This window comes from Varanus komodoensis, unplaced genomic scaffold, assembly GCF_004798865.1.
Source record: "Varanus komodoensis strain SLA01 unplaced genomic scaffold, ASM479886v1 scaffold35, whole genome shotgun sequence".
In the NCBI taxonomy this organism is placed as follows: Eukaryota; Metazoa; Chordata; class Lepidosauria; order Squamata; family Varanidae; genus Varanus; species Varanus komodoensis.
The window spans coordinates 2,601,917-2,623,505 of record NW_025335856.1 but is presented as its reverse complement, the minus strand read 5'-3'; the positions used below and the strand labels follow the sequence as shown (position 1 = coordinate 2,623,505).

The following is a 21,589-nucleotide window of genomic DNA, read 5'->3' as shown; positions in this document are numbered from 1 at the left end:
CCCATTGAGTTTGATGGGACTTACTCCAGGGATGTGTAGAACTGAGGCTCACATTTCCCTAAATGTCAACAAATACATTTCTTGAATACTATTAATATCCAAAGTGCGATGGTGTTCCTCATGGACCTGCCTCTTCCTTGGCCCACAACAGGGAGCTTCTTGGAGAAGTCACTCCATCACCATGTTTGAAAAAGAAGCTAGAGTTCACTGGGATCATAAGTTTTATTTCCCTGGCTCCAGTGAATCTGCTCCCCATTCTTGCAGCTGGATAATCAGCTAACACTGCCATTTCCTTGCCTGTTACTGAGGAGGAGGAGGAGACCGCACTGTTTTTTCCCTAACAATAATCAACACTCCTGCACAAGTATCAGTAGAAGTAAGCTGACATTTCATTCCCTGATTTTCTTCCCAATACCACTTCCACCTCCACTCCCTTCACTGCTATCCCCCCTCTCTCCCCCCCCCACATCTCCAGGCCTCTCTGGGGGACGCTCCACTGCCTGACAGGCTGAGGCTTCCAATTCTCTGTTTTTTATGCCTCAGTGGTCATGGTGTCAGGCTCCTGCAGTACAGACCAGCCGAGAGCTAGAGGAGTCACTGAATACCATCAGTTCGGTGACAGTATTGCTCGCTTCATCCCACATACTCTGCATATCCATCAGCCATGCAAAAGTGGGGAGGAGGGGGGGAGAAGCAAGCAAGAAGCAGAGGGGGTTGAAGGAGAGTAAGAGGAAAGCCACCAGCCCAGCGATTAGCATCACAGGCCTTGGACAGACAAATGGAGCAGGAGTACAGTGAAACTAAACGAGATGAATGAACGCTGCATGAGTGCCTCGTGATTTCCACCAGATACTCCTGCAACCATCAGATAGACTTCTTGACAGCCCTGTTTAATGATCAGTCCAGTCAAAAGCTATACTATGCATCAGCTCCCCAGGGGAGTTGTTTGTACTTGTCTGGGGGTGGGGGTGGGGGGATGAAGAAGGCAAACGATTAGGAAGATGAAATATTTTGTAAAATGATAGTTCAATACATTGGTTTTTTTATGATTACACAGCAAAAGCTTTCATTAAGAGTGCCCCCTCTTTAAAGATGATCACATCATGCAACTACATTTCAGAAATATGCCATCTTCAGCTAACAAGACACTAAGAAACGGAGCAATGATTTCAATTGTTCATGTCTCATGACCCCAGAAAATACTTTAATATGTTTTCTATGGAAAGGTCAAGATTTATTATTACTGTTATTCAGGACTATTGACCCCGCAGACAGTGTGCTGGACTTAGTATGGAGCCGCTCTCCGCACAGAGCTGGCTCCTGCAATCCATGCCCAAGTCAGGTTCCTTCTCCCTGCCCCATTCATGTCCTGATCAGGGTACAAGTGAGACAGCACTTATCAGAGATAAGGTGCTCATCTACAATTGGGGATAACAAAGGGCCTCTCCATTGTGCTCTCACCTCCACGAAAAGGGTCTACAGGGGTCAGTCAACCCTCCAAAGGCCAGACTGGGCTCCAGACTAGGCCAGAGGTTGCCTTCCCCTGGGGTAGATTCCTGCCAGAAATCAAGGAGAGCTGCTGCCAGTCAGTGTTGGCAATGTTGGACTATATGAACTAAAGGGCTGACTCAACCAAAGGCTTCTTTGGTTCCTTATCTCCTTCTCTGTCTAGATTCAAAATCTGCAACACTGTTTGCTTTCTCCTCAGCCCTCCTTGCTCTATTAGTTTTAGACTTTTCACCTTAAATTTAAGGAAGAAGGAAGTGAGCTGCACTCTACATTTTAAAAACATAAATTGCTAATTGGTTCATAACAACCAAGAACTTTGAGCTGTCCAATAACAAAAGCTATTCATTTAGCAAAATGAAACATATTAGCTATTTCAAGTCCTATGAATACTGCTAATGAAGTAACAGAATATTTTCCTCACTGACCAATTTGGTATGCCAACTCCCAATTCTTATATTATATTAATAATCTGTTCCAGTATGCTAATGAGATAGTGATATCTAAACAATCAATGGTAAGTAAATACAGCCAGAGAAACAATTAGTTGTATGCAAGTAGCTGGGCACTAATATATATATGGCAAGAAATTAAAATAATAACAAATCCCTGGAGGTCACCTCTCTACATATTATAAGACTAGAAGGACATAAGGGAGGAAGCACCAATTAAAACTAACTCTGAGCTCTGTTTTGAATCAGCTGCAGTTTCTTAACACTCTTCAGTGAGAGTCCCACGGAAATCACATTACAGAATCCAATCTTGATTTTATTGTAATATTATCATGGCAACCAAATTCTTGCTATCAGTTGTGAAAGTGGAAAAAGGTACTTCTGACCACAGATGTCACCTAAACACCAACTAACAGATTTGGGACTAAGGAGAACCCAGAATGTGCACTTGATCATTCAGGGAGACTGTTCAATCACCCACCACCTGAATGAACAGACTGTTCACCTTCAACAACCACATGTCATCTGGATTGAGCATGTTATTGAGTATATCATTAATATTCAGTATATTAGTTCTCATTTGGTTATTTGCTGCAGTTCTGTGCCTCCCCCCACCTTAACTTCAGACCTTACCAAGGTTTATGGAGGGTGCCATCACTGGGAAGATTAAGATCTAGCTTCTATCACCCAGTTGAACTTTGTGAACACACTTTTAAAGCTGTCCTAGACAGAGTACATTGCATAGAGCAAACTGGAAACTAGCTGATCATTCCCAAGAACTGCAGGATTTCTCAATTCTTTCCAGAGGTTTTTTATTTTTGTTTTTTTAAGATATTGCCATGGCATCTTTTAATGGGCCAGGGACTACTTCCATTAAGGAGGCATTTATGATAACACCGATAAAATCAAGCAGTCTCTCCTGGAAAGCTGGTATTAGCTAGGCAGGATGAAGTTCCAGAGTAGAGATGGCTTTCAGAACTTTATGCACACTACTGAAATGCACCTAAAAGCAGGTTGCTTACCTGTAACATGTTCTTCGAGTGGCCATCTGTGCAGTTACACATATGGGTGCTGCGCCTGCACAGTGCCTTTGGCTGGAAGATTGCAAGCTAACGATTTCTGGTGGGAAAAGCTCCGCTTCCCCTCCCCCATAGCCTTTAAAGAGCGGAGCGTCCGCCATTTTGTTCAGTCTTTGACGACCGAACGTACACCCCCATGTGGAAAAAATTTGCCACTACTAGATAGGAAAAAGATCGGTACCATGAAAAAAAGGGAAACCTTCGGTACCGACGAATATGTCCACTCACCGACACCAAGCGGGGCCGGCGGGTGGGTTGTGTGACTGCACAGATGGCCACTCGAAGAACATCAGTTACAGGTAAGCAACCTGCTTTTCTTCGTCGTGGCCTCTGTGCATCACACATATGGGTAGATTAACAAGCTTACCATAAAAGGAGGAGGGGAGGTGTCCTCAATGAAGAATAGATGAAAGAACGGCTCTGCCAAAGGAGCAATCTTGCCGAGCCCGAACATCTAGACGATAATGTCTGGCAAAAGTGCAAGGGTTCACCCAAGTAGCAGCTCGGCATACATCATCAATCGGGACCCCCGATGCAAAGGCAGATGAGGCAACAACAGCCCTAGTCAAATGGCTTCGAGGAGCTGTAGGTAATTCAGTCTTAGCCAGTTGATAGGATAAAGTGATAGTATGGACTATCCACTTGTAAAGTCTCTGTGGAGTGACTGGATCGCATTGATCTCTGGTGGAATATTTAACGAATAGTCTATTTGAGCATCGAATAGATTCGGTCCTCGATCTGTAGAAGGCTAAGCAGCACCGAACGTCAAGTGAGTGCAACGATCTTTCTAACGGAGTTGACGGCGACGGAAAAAAGGCAGGTAAGATAATATCCTGTCCCATATGAAAAGATGTGGCCACCTTAGGAAAAAAAGATGGATCGAGGTGCAAAACAACCTTTTCTCTGAAAATTCAGGTAAGTAGGGTCTATGTGGAGAGCATAGAGCTCACTGGCCCTTCGGGCTGAAGTAACCGCAACAAGAAACGCTGTCTTCCATGAAACCAGACGTAAATCGACTGTTGCCAATGGTTCAAAAGGAGCTCTTGTAAGTGCTTGCAGAACAACAGAGAGACTCCATGTAGGCATTACTGGCCTGATTGATGGATTAAGATTATGAAGTCCTTTAAGAAACCTCTTAACAGTAGGTTGAGAGAAGATGGTTGATCTGTCAACCAAGCCACGATGGTAGGCTATTGCTGCCGTATACACTTTAACTGAAGATGGTTTCAATCCGGAATGGTGCAGTTCTAATAGGAACTGAAGGATTTGATGTATCGATGATGGAAATGGAGAGAACGAACAAGACTCGGCAAAGGTAGAAAATTGCCTCCATTTAGCCGCGTAGGACTTCCGTGTGTACGGCTTCAAAGCAGAATCAAGGATGTGGTGGATATCAGGATGAAAGGCTGTCGGATTTGACGGATCAACCCTTGAATCCGATGGTACAGAAGGAAGAAATGAAGAGGAAGCACAGAACCCACTGGATTCGACGGCAGGATTCGAACCACTTGATGTTGTCATCGATATTGATGGTGCAATGGTAGCTATCGGATTCGCCACACTGTTAAGTTCAATGACAGTAAATCTGGACGGCGAAGTGTACCACCCTGTTGGGTTATGAGGTATGGAAGCAGAGGTAGATGGAGGCATTCCCTGCGAGAGATGTCGAGTAGTGTCGCAAACCAAGCTTCGCGTGGCCACCAAGGGACAATTAGTATCCCTGAGGCCCAATTGTATACTATCTTCACTATCACTCTCATCGTAAGAGGGATTGGAGGGAAGGCGTAAAAGATCAGGTTGTTCCAGGGGATCATGAAGGCATCTCCTAGGGATCCGTCCCCGATTCCCGCTCTCGAACAGTAAGCATCGCACACCTTGTTCTGTTGGGTAGCGAACAAGTCCATGTCGGGGAACCCCCAGCTATGAAAGAGATGGTCGCGTGTCCGAGGATCTAGTTCCCATTCGTGAGAGATGAACATATGCCTGCTGAGGAGGTCTGCCTGCACATTGTCCGTACCAGCCAGATGGACTGCTATCAGCGTAATGTCTCTTGGAATGCACCAGTCCCAAATTTTCATTGAAAGTCTGGCCAAAGTCGGGGACTTTGTTCCACCTTGTTTGTTCAGATAGAACAAATGGTGGCTATGTTGTCCGAAGTTGTCTGAACGACCCGATGTTGGAGAACATCCTCGAAAGAGCGTAGGGCCTTGAATACTGCCAGCAGCTCCAGGAAGTTGATACGATTCGTGGATTCTCGACGATTCCACGTGCCTTGGGTGTATAGGCCGGAGCATATCGCTCCCCATCCCAGAAGAGACGCATCAGTACCGAGGGTTATCAAAGGACATAGGGGCCTGAAGGGAACCCCAACAGTCAGATTGGCTGATACCGACCACCAGAGTAGAGAATGGAGCACCAAGGATGGGATTCAAATCTATTTCGACGGTGGGTCTCTCTGTGGGTGGAACATGTTGTTGAAGAGGAGTTGTAATGGACAGAGTCAAAGTCTGGCATGTGGCACCACAGCAACTGAGGAAGCCATATGTCCCAGGATCCTCTGGATGGACTTTGCTGGGACCGTCCCGTCTCGTCACATTCGATGGATGTGGCGAGCAAGAATCTGTTGTCTGTCGCGAGGAAGGAAGGCTTTCCCCAACGTCGAATCCAGGCAGGCTCCAATGAAGGTAAGCGTCTGTGTTGGAAGAAGAGAAGATTTCTCGGTATTAATGCGTAGGCCCAGATCATCCAACAAGGCACAGGTTGTACAGATGGATGCGAGGAGTCCTTCCCTAGATTGGGACACTAGCAGCCAATCATCAAGATACGGGTAAATTTGTATGCCTTGGAGGCGTAGGAAAGCGCAGACAGGGGCCATACGTTTGGTGAACACTCTCGGAGCAGTGGCCAGTCCAAAAGGTAAAACTGTAAATTCGTAGAAATGGGGTACAACAGCAAAATGAAGGAAACGCCTATAACTCGGGTGGATCGAAATGTGGAAATAGGCGTCCTTCAAGTCCAATGAGGCGAACCAATCCTCTTTCCTTAGCAGCGGCAAAATATTTTGAAGGGTGGTCATTCGAAACTTTTTTGTCACAATAAATCGATTCAGATTACGTAAGTCCAAAATCGGACGTAGACCACCTTCCCGCTTCGGGACCATAAAATATCTGGAATAGAATCTGTGGAGTCCGTCAGGTGCGGTTACTTGACGAATTGCTCCTTTATGAAGAAGTTGTTGTATTTCATCGAGTAGTACTGGCGAGCATGATGTAAACCGGATCGGACTTGATGGAGGAACAATGTTGAATTCTATTCGATAGCTGTGCTGAATGATGGACAATACTCACTGATCAGATGTGATGGACTCCCAAATGAGAAGTCGGGTTCGCAGCTGATCCCCAGATGAGAAGGGGGTGGGTATGGAAGGGATCAGAGGAATGGTTCGCCAGTCCCGTCAACGCTGTCTCCTATCGTCGAAACAGCGATGGCCCTGCTGATAGCGTTACTGGGGCTGTGGACAGCGGCGCTGCTGTTGCTGCTGCCGGTGCTGGGGCTCCTGTCTAGGCTGGTAGGACTGCCTATAAGATGGACGAGTCCATGACCACTTACGCCTGGTCTGGGTCTGTAGCTCCATCCTGTGTGCCATCATGCGGGATTCATGTAGTTTCTTTAACTTGTGGTCAGTGCGCGAGTGGAAAAGCCCGGACCCGTCGAAGGGCATTTCCTCAATCCGACGTTTAGTCTCCTCCAGGGAGTTACAATTTCTTAGCCAGGCGTGTCTCCGGAGTGAAACGGCACCGACCAAGGCCCTCAAGTCTGTGTCCACATGGTGCCTGGCTGTGGACAACTGCTGGACAGCAACCTGCATCGCCTCCTTGATGAGGACCTTGGCCAGGTCGCCCTGGTGGTCCGGGAGGGTCGAGGAGACGCTGTGGAGGTGTTGCATTATGAAGTATTGATACCTTGCCAACATCGCCTCGTAGTTGGAGATACGCAGCCCCAGGCCTGAGGCAGCATAGACTCGCCTGGCCAGGGAATCGATCTTTCGTCCCTCCTTATCCCTTGGCACAGTGTGACCTCTCGCCTCTCTGCCCTGGGAGGACTCCACCATGACCGAGTTCAGCTTGGGGTGGCAGAGGAGGAAGGGGATATCCTCCTCCCGAACCCGGTACATGGATTCGTACCTCCGAGACGTGGGTTGAAGGTGAGAGGGCAAGTCCCAGCGCTGCGTCATCGCCTGTCGTAAGGTGGTGATCAGCGGCAGGACGATTGATGTGGACTGTTCCCCGCGGATGACGTCATTAAACTTGTCCGTTGTAGGTCCCGGATGCTGGACAGCGTCGATGTTGAGGGACTGGACAAGCCGGGACATCAGCTCTGGGAAGGAGACATGCGATTCATCCAGTGACGCAGGGCCCTGGGAAGTCACGACGACATCCGGGGAGGTTGAATCGACCTCTGAATCGTCAGAGTCAGCACCATAATACGGGGGAGCCGATGATGAGGACTCCGCTGGGGAGAAGGAGCGGCTACTTCCATCCCAAGGAGGTATCAGGGATGCACATCTCAGGCCCGAGGACTGCGGTCGGTCATGGGATGGTGGCGAAGACCGACCCCTAGGAGCGGGATAGTATCCAACGGAGAGCGGATCGCCCCAGGTCTGATAGTATGAGCGATGCCATCCCTCAGAGTGCTGCTCCATGGAACGACTCCTCTGGCTCCTAGGCAGGGACATCTCTACACCCGCCTCCAGAGATGGAAATTGGTGCTGAATGGTAAATAGCTGTGTTCTCTTCTTGTATCTTATACATATACTCCAGTGTTTTGCACATGGGTGACATAAAAGTCAATGTGTTTCCAGGACTGTTTCACGCTGTGGAGCAAGGTGGGAAGAAAAGGTATCTCTGCCAGGATTCTAAGAAGAGCACATTGAAGACAGGGTCCTCCACCTTGGTACTGTTTGTTCAGCACCCAGGCTGAGGGACTGGACCATATGGAGAACATGGTCAGTAAAGTGACTCATGTGTTCCAGGCAAGAAACAGCATCCCTGGACCCAATGATGTTGTCTGGCAAAGGGACAGGCAGGATAGTGGACGACTGGATGCTGAGTCCATTTGGTAGTCCTCATCAGTGCAACATGGGGAGTTGTTAGGTCTCTCACTTTCAGTATATCTCAGGAGAGGAATTCTAGCATTCTAGCAAGGAATGTGAAAGAGGGTCTGGTGGCCCACATAGAAGTTGTCTGAGCTGGAGGAGAAGGGGGATGATAATTGCCCAATCTCTTGACATTCCAACATGGTGAAGGTGTTGCTTGGTCACTGAAAAACATCCATGTGAGGACACCTAATGACATTGCAAGATGCCTTTAAGAGCATGGCTGCTAATACTTGGCATAGGCCCAGTGAGGCCTATGTGGTGGGGCATTGACCATTTAGAGTGCCTGTCCCACTCTGATAGAGGAGAATGTGACTGTTCATGGTACCAATGTTTGTGTTCATATTATTGGTACCAATGTTGGTACCGAAAAGAACTCACACAATGATATAACAATGGAAGAGAACTGGGAGGAAGTTGTCTGCCACCTCAAACTTGAGGGGGAGAAGAGTCTCTGATTTGCAATCAAAGGCTGAAGCTAGCTCCAATATAGTTTGAAAAACAGAGTTGGTATGAGAAAATCAAGGACAGGTGGTGATGGTAGCCAAACTGGAGATGACTGCATTAGCTCCTTTGATTACTTCTTAGAATCCTTCCTCCTCCTCGTCAGATATGAATGGACCCTCTTGGACAATGTGGACAGGAAGTCTTGTGTGTATGTGCAATACCCCCCCATTAAAAAAATGCAAACACATTCTCTCAGTCATGGAGGCTCAGAAAAGTATTCCCTTCTTGCAAACTGAAGGTGGGGTGAGGGTTAAACTAAGGAAACAATGAGGATGGAATTGACAAGGGCATTGACAAGAAAAGGGACGTGGTTGTGCTGGGCTCAGCAGCAGACACGTGGCCTCGTGGTCCAGTACCCTTGGACAAGAGCCCTGAAATGACACATAAAAAACATCTGCAAGTTCATTGCACAGTCAAGGAGAGGACCACAGAAAGGATGAGTAATAGCACTGATTAAACACAGTTTTTCTGAGGTGCTTGTAGCAGATGGAGAGGAACACATGCTACCCCTCCCCTCCATGCACACAAGTAGCAAATAAGGGGTGCATGAAGCCCATGGTCCATGTGCTGCCCACCCCTGATCTGGCATCAGGCCTAAACAGTCAGCTGTTTCATTTGATGCTGGCTTGTCGTTTAATAAGATTGCAGTCAAGGAAGGGGCAGAGCTGGCAGATGATCTTCCCACCATCCTGTTCCACTCAAATGCTCCTACTTAAACTAGGTATAAAATTTTCCCCAGCTTGTTAGTGCATACTCTGGAAATTCTACCAATCTCCTTCCATGTCTTTTCTGAAAAATATTATAACGGTAACAATAGAGAACAACAACACAATAACAGAACCAAACAGAGGAAAAAGATCTGTGTCCATTTGACATGTGAAGATTCCTGGGATTTCTAGGATGGACTACTGGTGGAAGCACTTGTACAACCTACTTCTGGCACAATCACATCATAAACTTCCAGACTCAGAATTGGGTGGGAGGGATGCAGAAGTGAAGGCTGCCTCCACACTCCTTCCACCCTGCAAAACTCTTAGAAGACCAAAAGATCATATGCCTGCATCACCTGTCTCCTCTTCCCGCTCATCCCCAGAAGCCCAATTCTGACCTTGTTCTTGACACCTTAAGAGCTGCAAAAATTCTTTCTGAGCTGGCTGGCTCAGGTGCTCCGAGACCCAGCTTGGACATTGGAGCAAGTTTCCCAAGTCAGAGTTGGAGCTCTGAAAAGTCTTGTGGCTAGACAGGTCCTAGACAGTGTCCAAAGGCCACGGGGTTATGCTGCCCACCACTCATACAAAATAACATTACCACAACCTCTGAGAAACTTTAGTAAGAGTGATAGTGTTGCACTCCTATTTTGTATCAGAAACATTTTTTTAATCTGAAATTTAGTTTACAAGTTGCCTGAGCAAATTTCTAGCTGCTTAAAAACCCCCCTCAAGCCTTCTTAATTAAGACATCTTAAAGATTAGCTTGAAAAAAATCTGTAATTTCCATAAATGAACTTTCTTTAGCAACATGACCCATGAAGTTGTTCCAATAGCAGTAATTAGTTATGAGTGTTAAGAGTTGCCTGAAACCCCGAAGAAGAGGACTAATACTATATTTCGCAAACGAAGTGTACCACAGCAGTTTTCCTTATATATATTCCCATTACAAAACAGGAATTGAAACACAAACAGCTTAAAACTCTGTTACTAAAAAAAAGCTGCTTCCACTGAATGGAAGGTCAATGAATAAACTAAGGTCTCCCAAAGTTGCCTGGGCAGCTGTAAAATGAGTTGAAGCTTCAGCACCAAGATCCTGAGACCTCGGAGCTGGGACTCCAAAGGCTGACTCCCCCACCTCCCCCTGTTGCAAACAGCCCAAAGAGCAGCTTCTCCGGCCCTCAGAGAGGCAAACAAAGAGTGCGCTGGAGAATGAGGAGCGGAAGAAGCTTGAGCTGCCACCTTTCACCGATGCCCACTGGTGCCTTGGCCTCCTTCCTCCCCCACCCCCCAGGAGTCATTCCATATAAAACACACAGTATGAGGTGCAGCAACACTGGAGGTCAGTGAACTTACTCCTAGAGTACTGCTGAATAACTTACAAAGTGGTAGATGTATGGGCATCTTGTATGTATTGAGGGAGCTTCTAATTTCTAGCAGAAGGAACAGCTGATCCCAGATTCCTGAAATGAGGCAGTGGTGCGACCACTCTGGAAGAAGTGTGGAGCCAGAAGAGCTGAACTAGTATAGTAGCCCAACGGCTAAAGTTCCTTTCCTTACTGTTAGTCACTGATAAATGGTTGCAAGTCAAACTGATTTTCTAGAACTTTTAAAGCCTCAGTTTAGACCTGGTTTTGGCATTGAAATGTCTTTGGTGGACCTGTGGGACAGCCTTTTCTAGGAGAAAGAGAGAGGGAATGTGTCCTACTGATTCTCCTGACTTCTCTGCAGCTTCAACTACCATCAACCACAGCATAATTCTAGAGATTGTCCAATATGGGTACAGCAAGCACTGCTTTTCATTGGTCCTACTCATACTTTGATTACTGTCTTCAGAAGGTGGTATTGGGGATTTTTGCCTATCTCTGAGGACAGCTGGTAGGGCTGTTTGTGTTCAACAGCAAACCATCAGTTTTAAAAGAACAATGTGTGGTAGTACACCTGTTCTACTTCACCATGTGGCTCACAGCCAGCTCCTTCATGGAGTATATGGCATGACATGCAAATCTAGATCCCTGGGTTGTTGAGGGACTAAACAATCCAGCAGTTGATCCATCATATAATGCCATCGGCTAACCACTGGGTTGTTTAGCTTTAGGTTTGCAGTTCACACTGCACAATGCACTACCGGTGAGTTGTCATTGTGAGTGAACTAGGTCAGTGTGGTGTAATGTTTAGGGTGTTGTGCTGTAACTCAGAAGATCCGAGTTCTTGTCCCCAGCTGGCCATGAAGTTCACTAGGTCACTTTTGGATAGTTACTGATGCTTAGCCTAACTTATTTCGCAGGGTTGTTGTGAGGATAAAATGGAGAGGAGAACCATGTACATCAACTCAAGTTCCTTGGACAAAAGATGAGATATAAATGTAACAAATGTAATAAATAAATAAATACAGCTGTACTTTGTGGCCTCCCAAAATCCAACAATCCCCATGCTATTTAATGTCCATACAAAACCACAAAACAGGGCAATCCAGGAGTTTGGAATGTAGAAGCATCACTATACAGATGATACCCAATTCAACTACTCTTTTCCATCAGACCCAGGCTGGGCAGTAAAATTTTATTTAATATACTGAAAGCTGTTCTGCAAATAAAGTGAGCAGCAGTTTTATTCAACATTAAAAGGTGTTCCTATGCAAAACACATCAAAATGTAAGTGAATGTTAAAGAAGATAAATCATAGAATAGTAGAGTTAGAAGGGGTCAAGAAGGCCATGGGATCCAACCCCCTGCTCAGTGTAGTACTCCAAGTTAAACTGTCCCTCTCAGGTGGCTGTCCAGCTGTACCCTGAATGCCTCTAGAGTGGGAGAGCCTACAACCTCCTATTGGTTCCAGTGTATTGTGTTAAGATTCAGAAAGTTCTTCCTGATGTTCAGCTGGAACCTGACTTCCTACATCTTGGCCTCATTTTTCTGTGCCCTGCACTCCGGGATGACCATGAAGTGGTCCTGGCCTTCCTCTTTGTGTCATATGGTAGTTTAAAGGTTAATTCCAATCAAGGAAGTCTGTAGCTTAGGCGAACATCCTTCTGCACATAAGATATGTGTCCCATGTCATTGATTATTAATATATACAAAACATATGCCAAGGAGTATTACCACTTGATAAGGCCTCCAACAATTACCACACATCAGAATGTATGTCAGACCAAAAAAAATGCACTGCATTTTCCTTATTACAGATGACCAGAAAACCTTACCACTTAAGTGAACTGTTTTGTCTATATTAGGGTGCAGAGTGATGCTATTTGTATTATGATTTGCATTTTATGAATTGTTGTGAACCATCCAAAGAGCTTTGGCTATTGGACAGAATAGAAATGAAATGAATGAGAAACACTGCTTTCCAGTGGGTCTACTTGGGCTAAGAATACTCCCATGCTGTGTCCCTATCTTCCCATAAGTGAGAGATCCCATCTAATCATTAGGAGGTCCACCACTGTCACAAACAACACAATCCTAAGCATATTTACTTAGAAGTCCCATTATGTTCAGCCAGCCTTAAAAGCAGAATTATAGCTTTTAGTTTCATTTATACCTTTTCACCCAGGTACACTCAGACACCAATTCAGGACGTACACATGAATCCAAGAGGGTTGGATTGTCAGTTCACCAAATCTTCTGAGAATCTCTTCCCGTGCCTCTTTGGCTGGGTTTGCGCATCAGGACAAATGACCCTCTACAGCACATGGGCTTTTTGCTTGAACTTACCAGTCAGATGATCACGTGGTTCCTGCAGCAAAGTGTTTTATGTGTTCTCTGCTCACCCTCCTGCTATTGTCATGCATCGAGCGGTCTCCATGAGCAAAAGCTCATTCCTTACACTATTTTTTTGCTCCTTATGGACCTCAGAAACCCTGATTGGTTCAGCCAGGTTTCAAGGTGCGTTCTTCCTCTTCCCTATCCCAGGTGTACCTGGATCTCTGCAACTTTTTTAGCTATGTCTTCCCCCAAGGTAATTTTTTATGAAATCATAATGAAAACTTCTGTTATGATTCCCCCCTTTCCCTCCATACACTTACCTGCTTTCTCCCTGTTTCTGAATGTGTGTCTCTAGGAAACTGATGGAAGTAGAGAACAGATGGATGAGTGCTTGCGCTTTCCATAGGACTCTATAGTGTTTTCATACCAACAATGATAAAATTGAGATCCTTAGCAGGAACAACCAGAAAAGCTGTGTCAAATGTGGAAACCTTAGAACAGACCATTGGTTCTCTTTAAGGTTCAGTGGAAGTAAAGGTACCATGCAGAAATGCCATGACTGAGTCTGGATGACATGACAGACCAGTAAGGGTAAGAAATCACCATGGCTTCTAATGAGATGCAAGCCTGGCCATTACATTATGTGTGTGTGTGGCAGGCGGATATTCTGTGGGACATCAGCAAATAATTCCTGTGAAACTCTGTAACTGAAGGCATCACTTTTATCAGCTGGAGAGGAACCACCGGATCGAAGTGTTAATCCAGTAATATGCTGTTACAGAAGTAGCTTAATTTCATGCAGAAGTTCAGAAAAACCTACAGGCAGTTTCCATACACCATGGCCACAAAAGTAGCTTTTGCTGCCAAACTCAACCTGAAATCACATTGCAATGAAGCTACAAAATGTGTTTATACCGCGACACATGTATTAATCTTTCCATTATGGTATCTAAATGAAAAACCCTGCCAGCCCAAGCATAACTTTGTTCCCCCATGCCTCTCTGGATCCGCTGTCTGCTCCACTTGGCAGTAGGTTCCTTGTATGGCTAAAAGCAACTTTCTCCTCCATCTCCCCTTCGTTTTTCTTCGAATGCTTTGTTTTATTTTTATTATACTTTTGAAGGCAACCTTAAACTATGACGATTAGCCAACACAACAAATGGGCGAATAAGCATCCCTTCATTATTTTTCTGTCCATCTCGACCTCCAAAATGTGTCTTTTAATGCCAATCAGGACAATGAGACAAAATTCCTACTTGGCCCCCGACCTGGCAACCAGCCAAGCCTACTGCTTACTGGGAGGGAACCACAAATGGAAAGGGGTAAAAGGTGGGGCACAGGGACTAACATTGTCCCAAATGTCTGACCCCCACTGGCTTGCAACAGCCCCACGATGCATCTTCCCAACCACATGCAAAGTTCGCCCTGTTCCTAGCTCTATGGGATTAGGAGATGGGAAATCCTCATTAAGGGCAGGGGAAGATGATGAAGCTCAGTTGCATTCTGATATAGCAGCCCTCCCAAGCTGGGGCCCTCCAGATGTGCCAGACTGCAACTCCCATCCAGCATGACCACTGACTGGGAATTATGGGAGATGCATCGAACACATCTGGAGGACACCTGGTTGTAGAAGGTTGCTCCATGGATTTACCTAAAAGTAAATCCTCAATCACACTTGCTTCTGACTATGCTACTATGAATCATTATTACTATATTTATATCCCACTTTTTTTCCTCTAAGGAACCAAGGAATTGTCCGTGATCTTCCACCACCTCTCCATTTTATGTTCACAAAAACCCTGTGAGGTAGGTTAGGGTGAGAGTCAGTGCCTGGCCCAAAGTCAACTCATGAGCTTCATGACCAAGTGGGGTCTAGCACCCAAGTCCCTTCAGTCCAAGTCCAGCCCTCTAACCCTACAGCACCCTATGCACAGGGCTGTATTGCAAGGTGCCTACCTAGAAAGATCATAGTTAAGATCCTTCTTGACTCTGCCATCACGTACCTTTTCTGGGCTCCCACCGTCTCCCCCATATTGCCCAGTTTTAGCTCCATCCCTCCCTATGCTATGATCCTCCCACCAAACCTGCCTGTTCCTTCTTTCCATCCAACCTTCCCTTTTGCTTCCCCTCCCAATCCCCTTTGCCTCCAGTCCTCTTTCACATCTGCCTCACCCCATCCCTCCCTCACCCCACCACCCACTGAGCATTTTGCACTCCTCCTGTAGGATTGTGCATCACTTTATTGTATTTTGAATTTAATTTATAGAGGTAATGATGATTGATGAATGGGGTAATTAATTGAAGGGGAATACATTATATTTTGGAGCAGGATCTAGGTGGGAATTGGTAAATTAATTGGTGGTGACACCCTAATTTGCCCATGGAGTGCTTTTGGATTAACATTCTTGTCAAATTTTTGAAACTCCAGTTTGGTGCAAATGTTGCCATTTTCAAGTGTGTGTGTGCATCTGTGAATGAAGGAAAGACATCTACCAGTCATTCCTTTTTTAGCATTTTTATCACTATGCAAATTAATTTTAATTTTACAGAGAACCTACTGATTTGAAATGAATTGGGCACAAAACAATTGAAGCATTTATTTTATTTTAGGTGGTCTGGATGAGAAATTGATTGGCTGCCTTTGCCTTCTGAGAAATAAATCCTATTTCTCATATGCATACAAAGATTTAAATCGGCACATGCAAAACTGATGCAGATTGGAATACTGTGGGCCTAGGTCGCAAATCTTTAAGTGCTCAGCAACACCTTGAGCAGACATGCAAGCTATCCTTTCATCTATTCCACTAACCTTAGTGAATTAATTTTCAATCGTATATTCTTTGCCCCAATCTACTTTTTGTTCCATGCAGCAGTATGTAAATTTAACCCAACACCTGGGAAACAAAAAACCTGTATGTTTGTAGCAATTCCAGACATAAAGTTCTCTTCCACTCCTGGAAAAGCTTCCACTAGATATTTCATAGGAATGTCCAAAAGAACATTAAAATTTTATTGTGGGCAGCGCAGGTCGACTCCTGTGCAGGGACTTCACAGCAAGGCTTGTCCACCTAAACCCACCATTCATTCGTCACTGTTATGTAATTATCGTTTCTTTGCTTAGTATGTAGCAAAAGCGTAGAAATATCAAAATTGCAGCATCTAAGTTATCTGAACGCACTTACCAGATTTTTTGGTGGGGAGTGGGGTGATGGTGGCAGTTGTGATTATAAAAGGACGGCAACAGGGGTGCTTCTACACTAGAAAGGGGGAATCAGTGAGAAGTGAGCTCATCAACATTCTCCAATTTTCATCTTAAAGCTCAGTTCGCCTCATTCCATTTACTGAAAACAAGCATGTTTGTTTTGACCATTTTTTAAAAGCGCAAATGCAAACGTGCACTTTCCCATTATTGACAAAAGTGTGAAAATGCATATTTTTTCAAAATGCCTGTTTTAAAGTGTGTGCATTTTGCAAATGTGATGATTAGCTTGTTTATATGCAAGCTTTGCATGAAAGCTATGTTCACAACTGGGACTGCAAACATAGCGAATTCTGATGTTTAACATAATGGAATAAAATTTTCATACATCCCTACTCCATGCTAGGTGGTTGGTGCAGAATTGCAATGGTTTGTTTAGTGTGGAATTGCTATGCTCTGTCACTTTTTACAGACTATCTGCATGGCATGTAATCCAATAGTCATCATCCTCTTTTCCCATGGTTCTTACATCTTTTCTTAGACTACAAAAAACAAAACAAAAACAAAAAACTCGGACTTGTGAAGTCTATTCTCCACAAGAGTCGCTGTCCTAACGGCTATTCTTCCAATGACCTATCAAACATGTGTGTGTGTGGGGGGGGGGGATTGGTAGCCATCACTACATGGGACTGTTATCCATCATTATAATGTTAATACTAACACTTATTGTCAGAAAAATCATTTTAGCGCTAATTAAAAGACTGATTCAAAATGAAATGGGGTGGTAAGATGACACCCATGACAATAGTTTAGTGAATGTATTCAAAGAGCTGTTCAAGTGCATGGGAGCTTTCCCACCTATAGCACGCACGTCAAATGCAGCCAGAACACAATGAGGCACAGACCCTGAAAAAGCACAACCTCCCAACTGTGTGGAAAGTCAACTGCAATGCTGACAATACTATAGTGTTCGGTCGTTCATTCATTCACTCGTTTGATTTCTATCCTGCCCTTTTCCTTTACAGAACTCAAAGCAGCATACATCTTTCCCCTCTTGCTGCTCTCAGTCTTATCCCCACAACAACAACCCTGTGAGGTAGGTTGGGCTGGGAGTCTGTGACTGACCCAAAGTCACCCAGTTTTCTTCATGGCTGACCAGGGACTAGAACTCAGGTCTCCTGAGTCTCAGTCCCGTGCGCTTAACCACTACACCATACTTACACTACTTATAAAAGAACAATAATCAGTGAGCACAAGGATCCAGGTGTCTGGTAGTTTCCTGGGTTTCAATAGTTGGTGAAGTGTAAAATAAGCCAGCACACCACTTACTATGCCATTCAACAATTAGCAAGGAAACCAACGATTACTATAAAATCAAACATCATTATTTTGATAGCATATTGTCCAAATTGTACAATACAAATTATCAATCAGAACAGTAATACTAACCATTTATATAGCCTATTTATTTATTTATTTATTTATTTATTTATTTATTTATTTATTTATTTATTTAGGAGACTTCTATGCCGCCCCATTTGCCGAAGCCTCGGGGCGGCTCACATCCATAAATAAACTTCCATAAAATAATATAAATAATATAAATTAACAGTATAAATTAAGTCGACATATTGTATCATATATGTCTACTATAACCCACTTTGGAATTATTATTGGTTTTAACGGAAAATGGAACATAAATATTATAAATAAATAATACTTGAAGAGATTTACATATACTATCCCAGGGCTAAACTAGACATGACCTTAATTGCAAAATGCAGTTAACATGCATGTGTGTGTTCATGTAAATAGTAGCCCAGAAATAAGCATAATAAGCAGTGAGGAGCCTTCCCCCTCCCCCTGCACCAGTGGTCTCAAAATTGATCAGGATTTTGTAGAGTGGCCATTTTCATAACACAGGGAGTAGAAGTGGTACTCCCCAGAATATTGCCCGTTCCAGGCTCCCCACTTCTGCAACCTGTAGAACTGTGCACCACAGTGGCTAAGAACAAGTTGGTTAAAATGGGGGGGGGGAACCTCCTTGAAAGATTATGGGTGCAATCTTTTTTAAGGTTGCTGACCATTCACAGTTCCTTCAATGAGTCCAATGGGAGTGTAACCCTCTCCCTGACACAGTCTGGGCAAAAATAATTTCTTGGAAGCTGCTATTTGCATTGCAAGTGGAGCTCCCACTGGAAACAAAGGCAATTTATCTTGAAATGCAAAAAGAAGCCTTGGAGTGGAAGGGGGGAGAGGAGAAAGAATTGCCCCCATCCCCTGTCATCTCAAGTCTGCTCAAGGTTCCCCTCCATGACTGTTACATATGTAACCAAAAAAATAATCTCATGTGCATTCACTGCATACCACATCATTAACCTAGCACCTAGTTTGTCCTAAGTTACCCTAGTAATAGCCCTGTAAGACTGGTCAGCACTCCCATACTGAAGATGGAGATAAAGAGCTGAGGGCCATCGCCTAAAACCACTCGGCAAATTCTTTACCAAGATGAAATTTGAAGAAGTGGGGCTTCCCCAGGTCATGCTTAAGGAACACTGAGGGGATGTGTCTTCCAGACAGGCCAGAACCCCCACTTTCTCAGCCCAGAAATCAAGTCCTGATATTGATTATCTGTTTCCAATAATGCCTGCTTACTTGTGTGTGTATCCTCTTTTATGTACATTCAGCTGGTGAGCTGTTGTCAATCTACAGCTATTTTGCTCTGCTGACATGGAGAAGACATGGAGATCAGCCTTCATTGTTTCTTCCTTAGAAGTACAGCCAAGGAAGATATTGCAGTCTGTAATGATTAGAGCCAGGAAGCTAACAGAGGGTGCTTCCAGACACAGCTTTGATTATGTGAGCCTTATTCATGGACTGCTTTAACACCATACCTTGAGAACAGTCCTTGAGAGCAAGTCCTTCTCTGCATGGCTTGGATGATGATTCTACTTCCACTTTCTTTCCAGGAAGAGAGTGCATCCTTTACATTTTTTTTGGTTTTGTCTTTCTCTGAATTTCTGCATATTCCATAATCTAAGTATGTACCTGCAGTCTAGCTGCAGTTTAGTGGAATTGCAGCATTACAAAGTATTTTCATTCCAATTTTTTCTGCATTTGAAATTGAACAGCTGATTTTCCTTATTCTAAAAAAGCCAAAGTAAAAATGGTTGGAAAATACGGGAAAGCCCTGGAGGAGAAGGATGTCATGAAAAGAACCCACAAATTTATGTGAGTGAACAATCACAAGTGTGCAATAATGCTTCATACAAAGAAGCCTCATGTCTTAAGATCACAGTATCAGTTAAAGGTCTAACAGTTGAGGAAGCAAGTTTTAAAAAACAAAACTTTCATATGTGGTTTCCAATAGGAATCTCAATGCTTGTGACTACATTTAGCCACAATAGTAGTAAGGGCATTTACTCATCAAAGCCCAAGTCTAAGGTATATTTTGTAAAGCCGTTTTACTTAAACTGGGCTGTTGTACTGGGTACTCCACATTACAGGGCAAGCTGAAGTTACATCCGGTTAGACAGACTTTCATAGGAACAGGACAACGTTCCCGGTAAAACACAAGTTTATTGCGGTATAGTCTAAGTGTCCGATAATGGGCCATATTTTAAATTTGAATGCATCAAAAGGAATTCATCTGCAAAGCAGAAATTGGCATTTTCCTTCCCCTGATCTTTCTCTTCTACCTTTTAAAATTTTCATTGCCTAGAATGTTACAGCCACTACATTTGCACTGCACAAACACAGTTGCCACAAAATAAACCAGGGGTCCACATATGTGTAATATAAAAATGAATGATTATAAACAGGATTTCATCGATTGGCATGAAACACCTATGAATGGGAGGGCTTTTTCAGCGTATGCAGCGGCTGTACTTCAAAAGCAACACCTGAGTGTAAAAATTCTTTGCTGCCCTACCTTGTCCCCATAAGCACCATTTCAGACAAATTGCTTAGGGAGCACCAAGAGAGCTGTGTTCCCTGCTATAGGCTTTTGATGGGCCACAGAAAGTTTGGGTTATCGGGTCTGCAGAAAAAGGCTGGCCTTCTGGCCCTTTCTCCCCCTTCCCCTCCAGCATAGCTTGCTCACTGCTACCAGTTGACGTGACTGATTTATTTGACTGAAGCTGGCCAAACTGTCACTCAGAAAGTGCCCCCTTGGTGCCTCCTCTGGCTGGAACTACTTGAGGGTGGGATTGCATAAACCGCTCCTGTCAGGGATTTCAAATGGAAACAAGCCACTGAATGTGAATCTGACAGCTCGAGTACTGAATTAGGGCTATTTGCATGCTAATTTTCACCGTGCTTAACTCACTGGCAGACCTAGAGCGAAGAGCAGTCTCCGCATGTTTGGAACAATGCTTGACTGATCTAGCTGCGTTAACGAGCAAATTATGGTAATTTTGTTATTACAAATGCATAGAAATTTCCAAAGAGTGGAGCAATACAATATGTTTTTCTCTCCTCCTCCTCATTTCTAAATATGGAGGCTTTTGTTTATACACACTTTGCCTTGCTTACTTATGTTTAGATATGAATAATGTTTCACTTTAAAAAGGGAGGAGGAGAAATGAGGGTATACAGCAAAGGAAAGTAGCCTAGTTCTTCTGTACACATTGCCAAGCCATTGCATGGTGTAAATCTGCACAGGTCTGCAGAAGTCAAAATAGAACTACACTAGTTTATAACAGCTGAGAATCCACCTCATTAAAAACGATACTGCTTTTTCTACCAAAGGATGCTAAAATGTGGGGATATTATACTAGATTCTACAAATATGTCAACTATCTCCTTGGATCATAAAATTAAAAAAATACCAAGAAATGCACACTTATGCATATAATAATTAGCAAAGGAAGTTGTCAAGAAAGCTGATCTAAGAGGATTATGGCTGCACTTTCCTTTAGCTATGTTACCCACAACTTCTCCCTTAATGATTGACAGTTCAAAATAGATATATTCTTCCTCTGAACTATAGTTTCTGTGGCTGACACACCCATGTCAACAATAAAATACAAACATACTCAAATAATTGAAAGTTTAGAAACTGAGCTGCAAATCCTTTTTTTAAAGAAGTCAAAACAAAATGGTACAGAAAACTCCACTGAACCCAACATGGACATGGATCAAATCCATTTAATGCAAGGAAACAACAGCATCTTCAGCTGACATCTGAATGCCATCAAAGAGGTTGCCAAACAGTGAGGACATATTTCAGAAACAAAGCACAACAGTTGAAAAGTGTCCCAACCCACTGTTCCCTTCACT

The 21,589-nt window shown here is 44.1% G+C and overlaps 1 protein-coding gene across 2 annotated transcripts in view; it reads right to left on the bottom strand.

The window, feature by feature from the left end:
- The window catches only part of PAX5 (paired box 5), a 242,295-nt gene that overhangs the window by 19,653 nt on the left and 201,053 nt on the right, over positions 1-21,589 (bottom strand). The window lies entirely within an intron of this gene.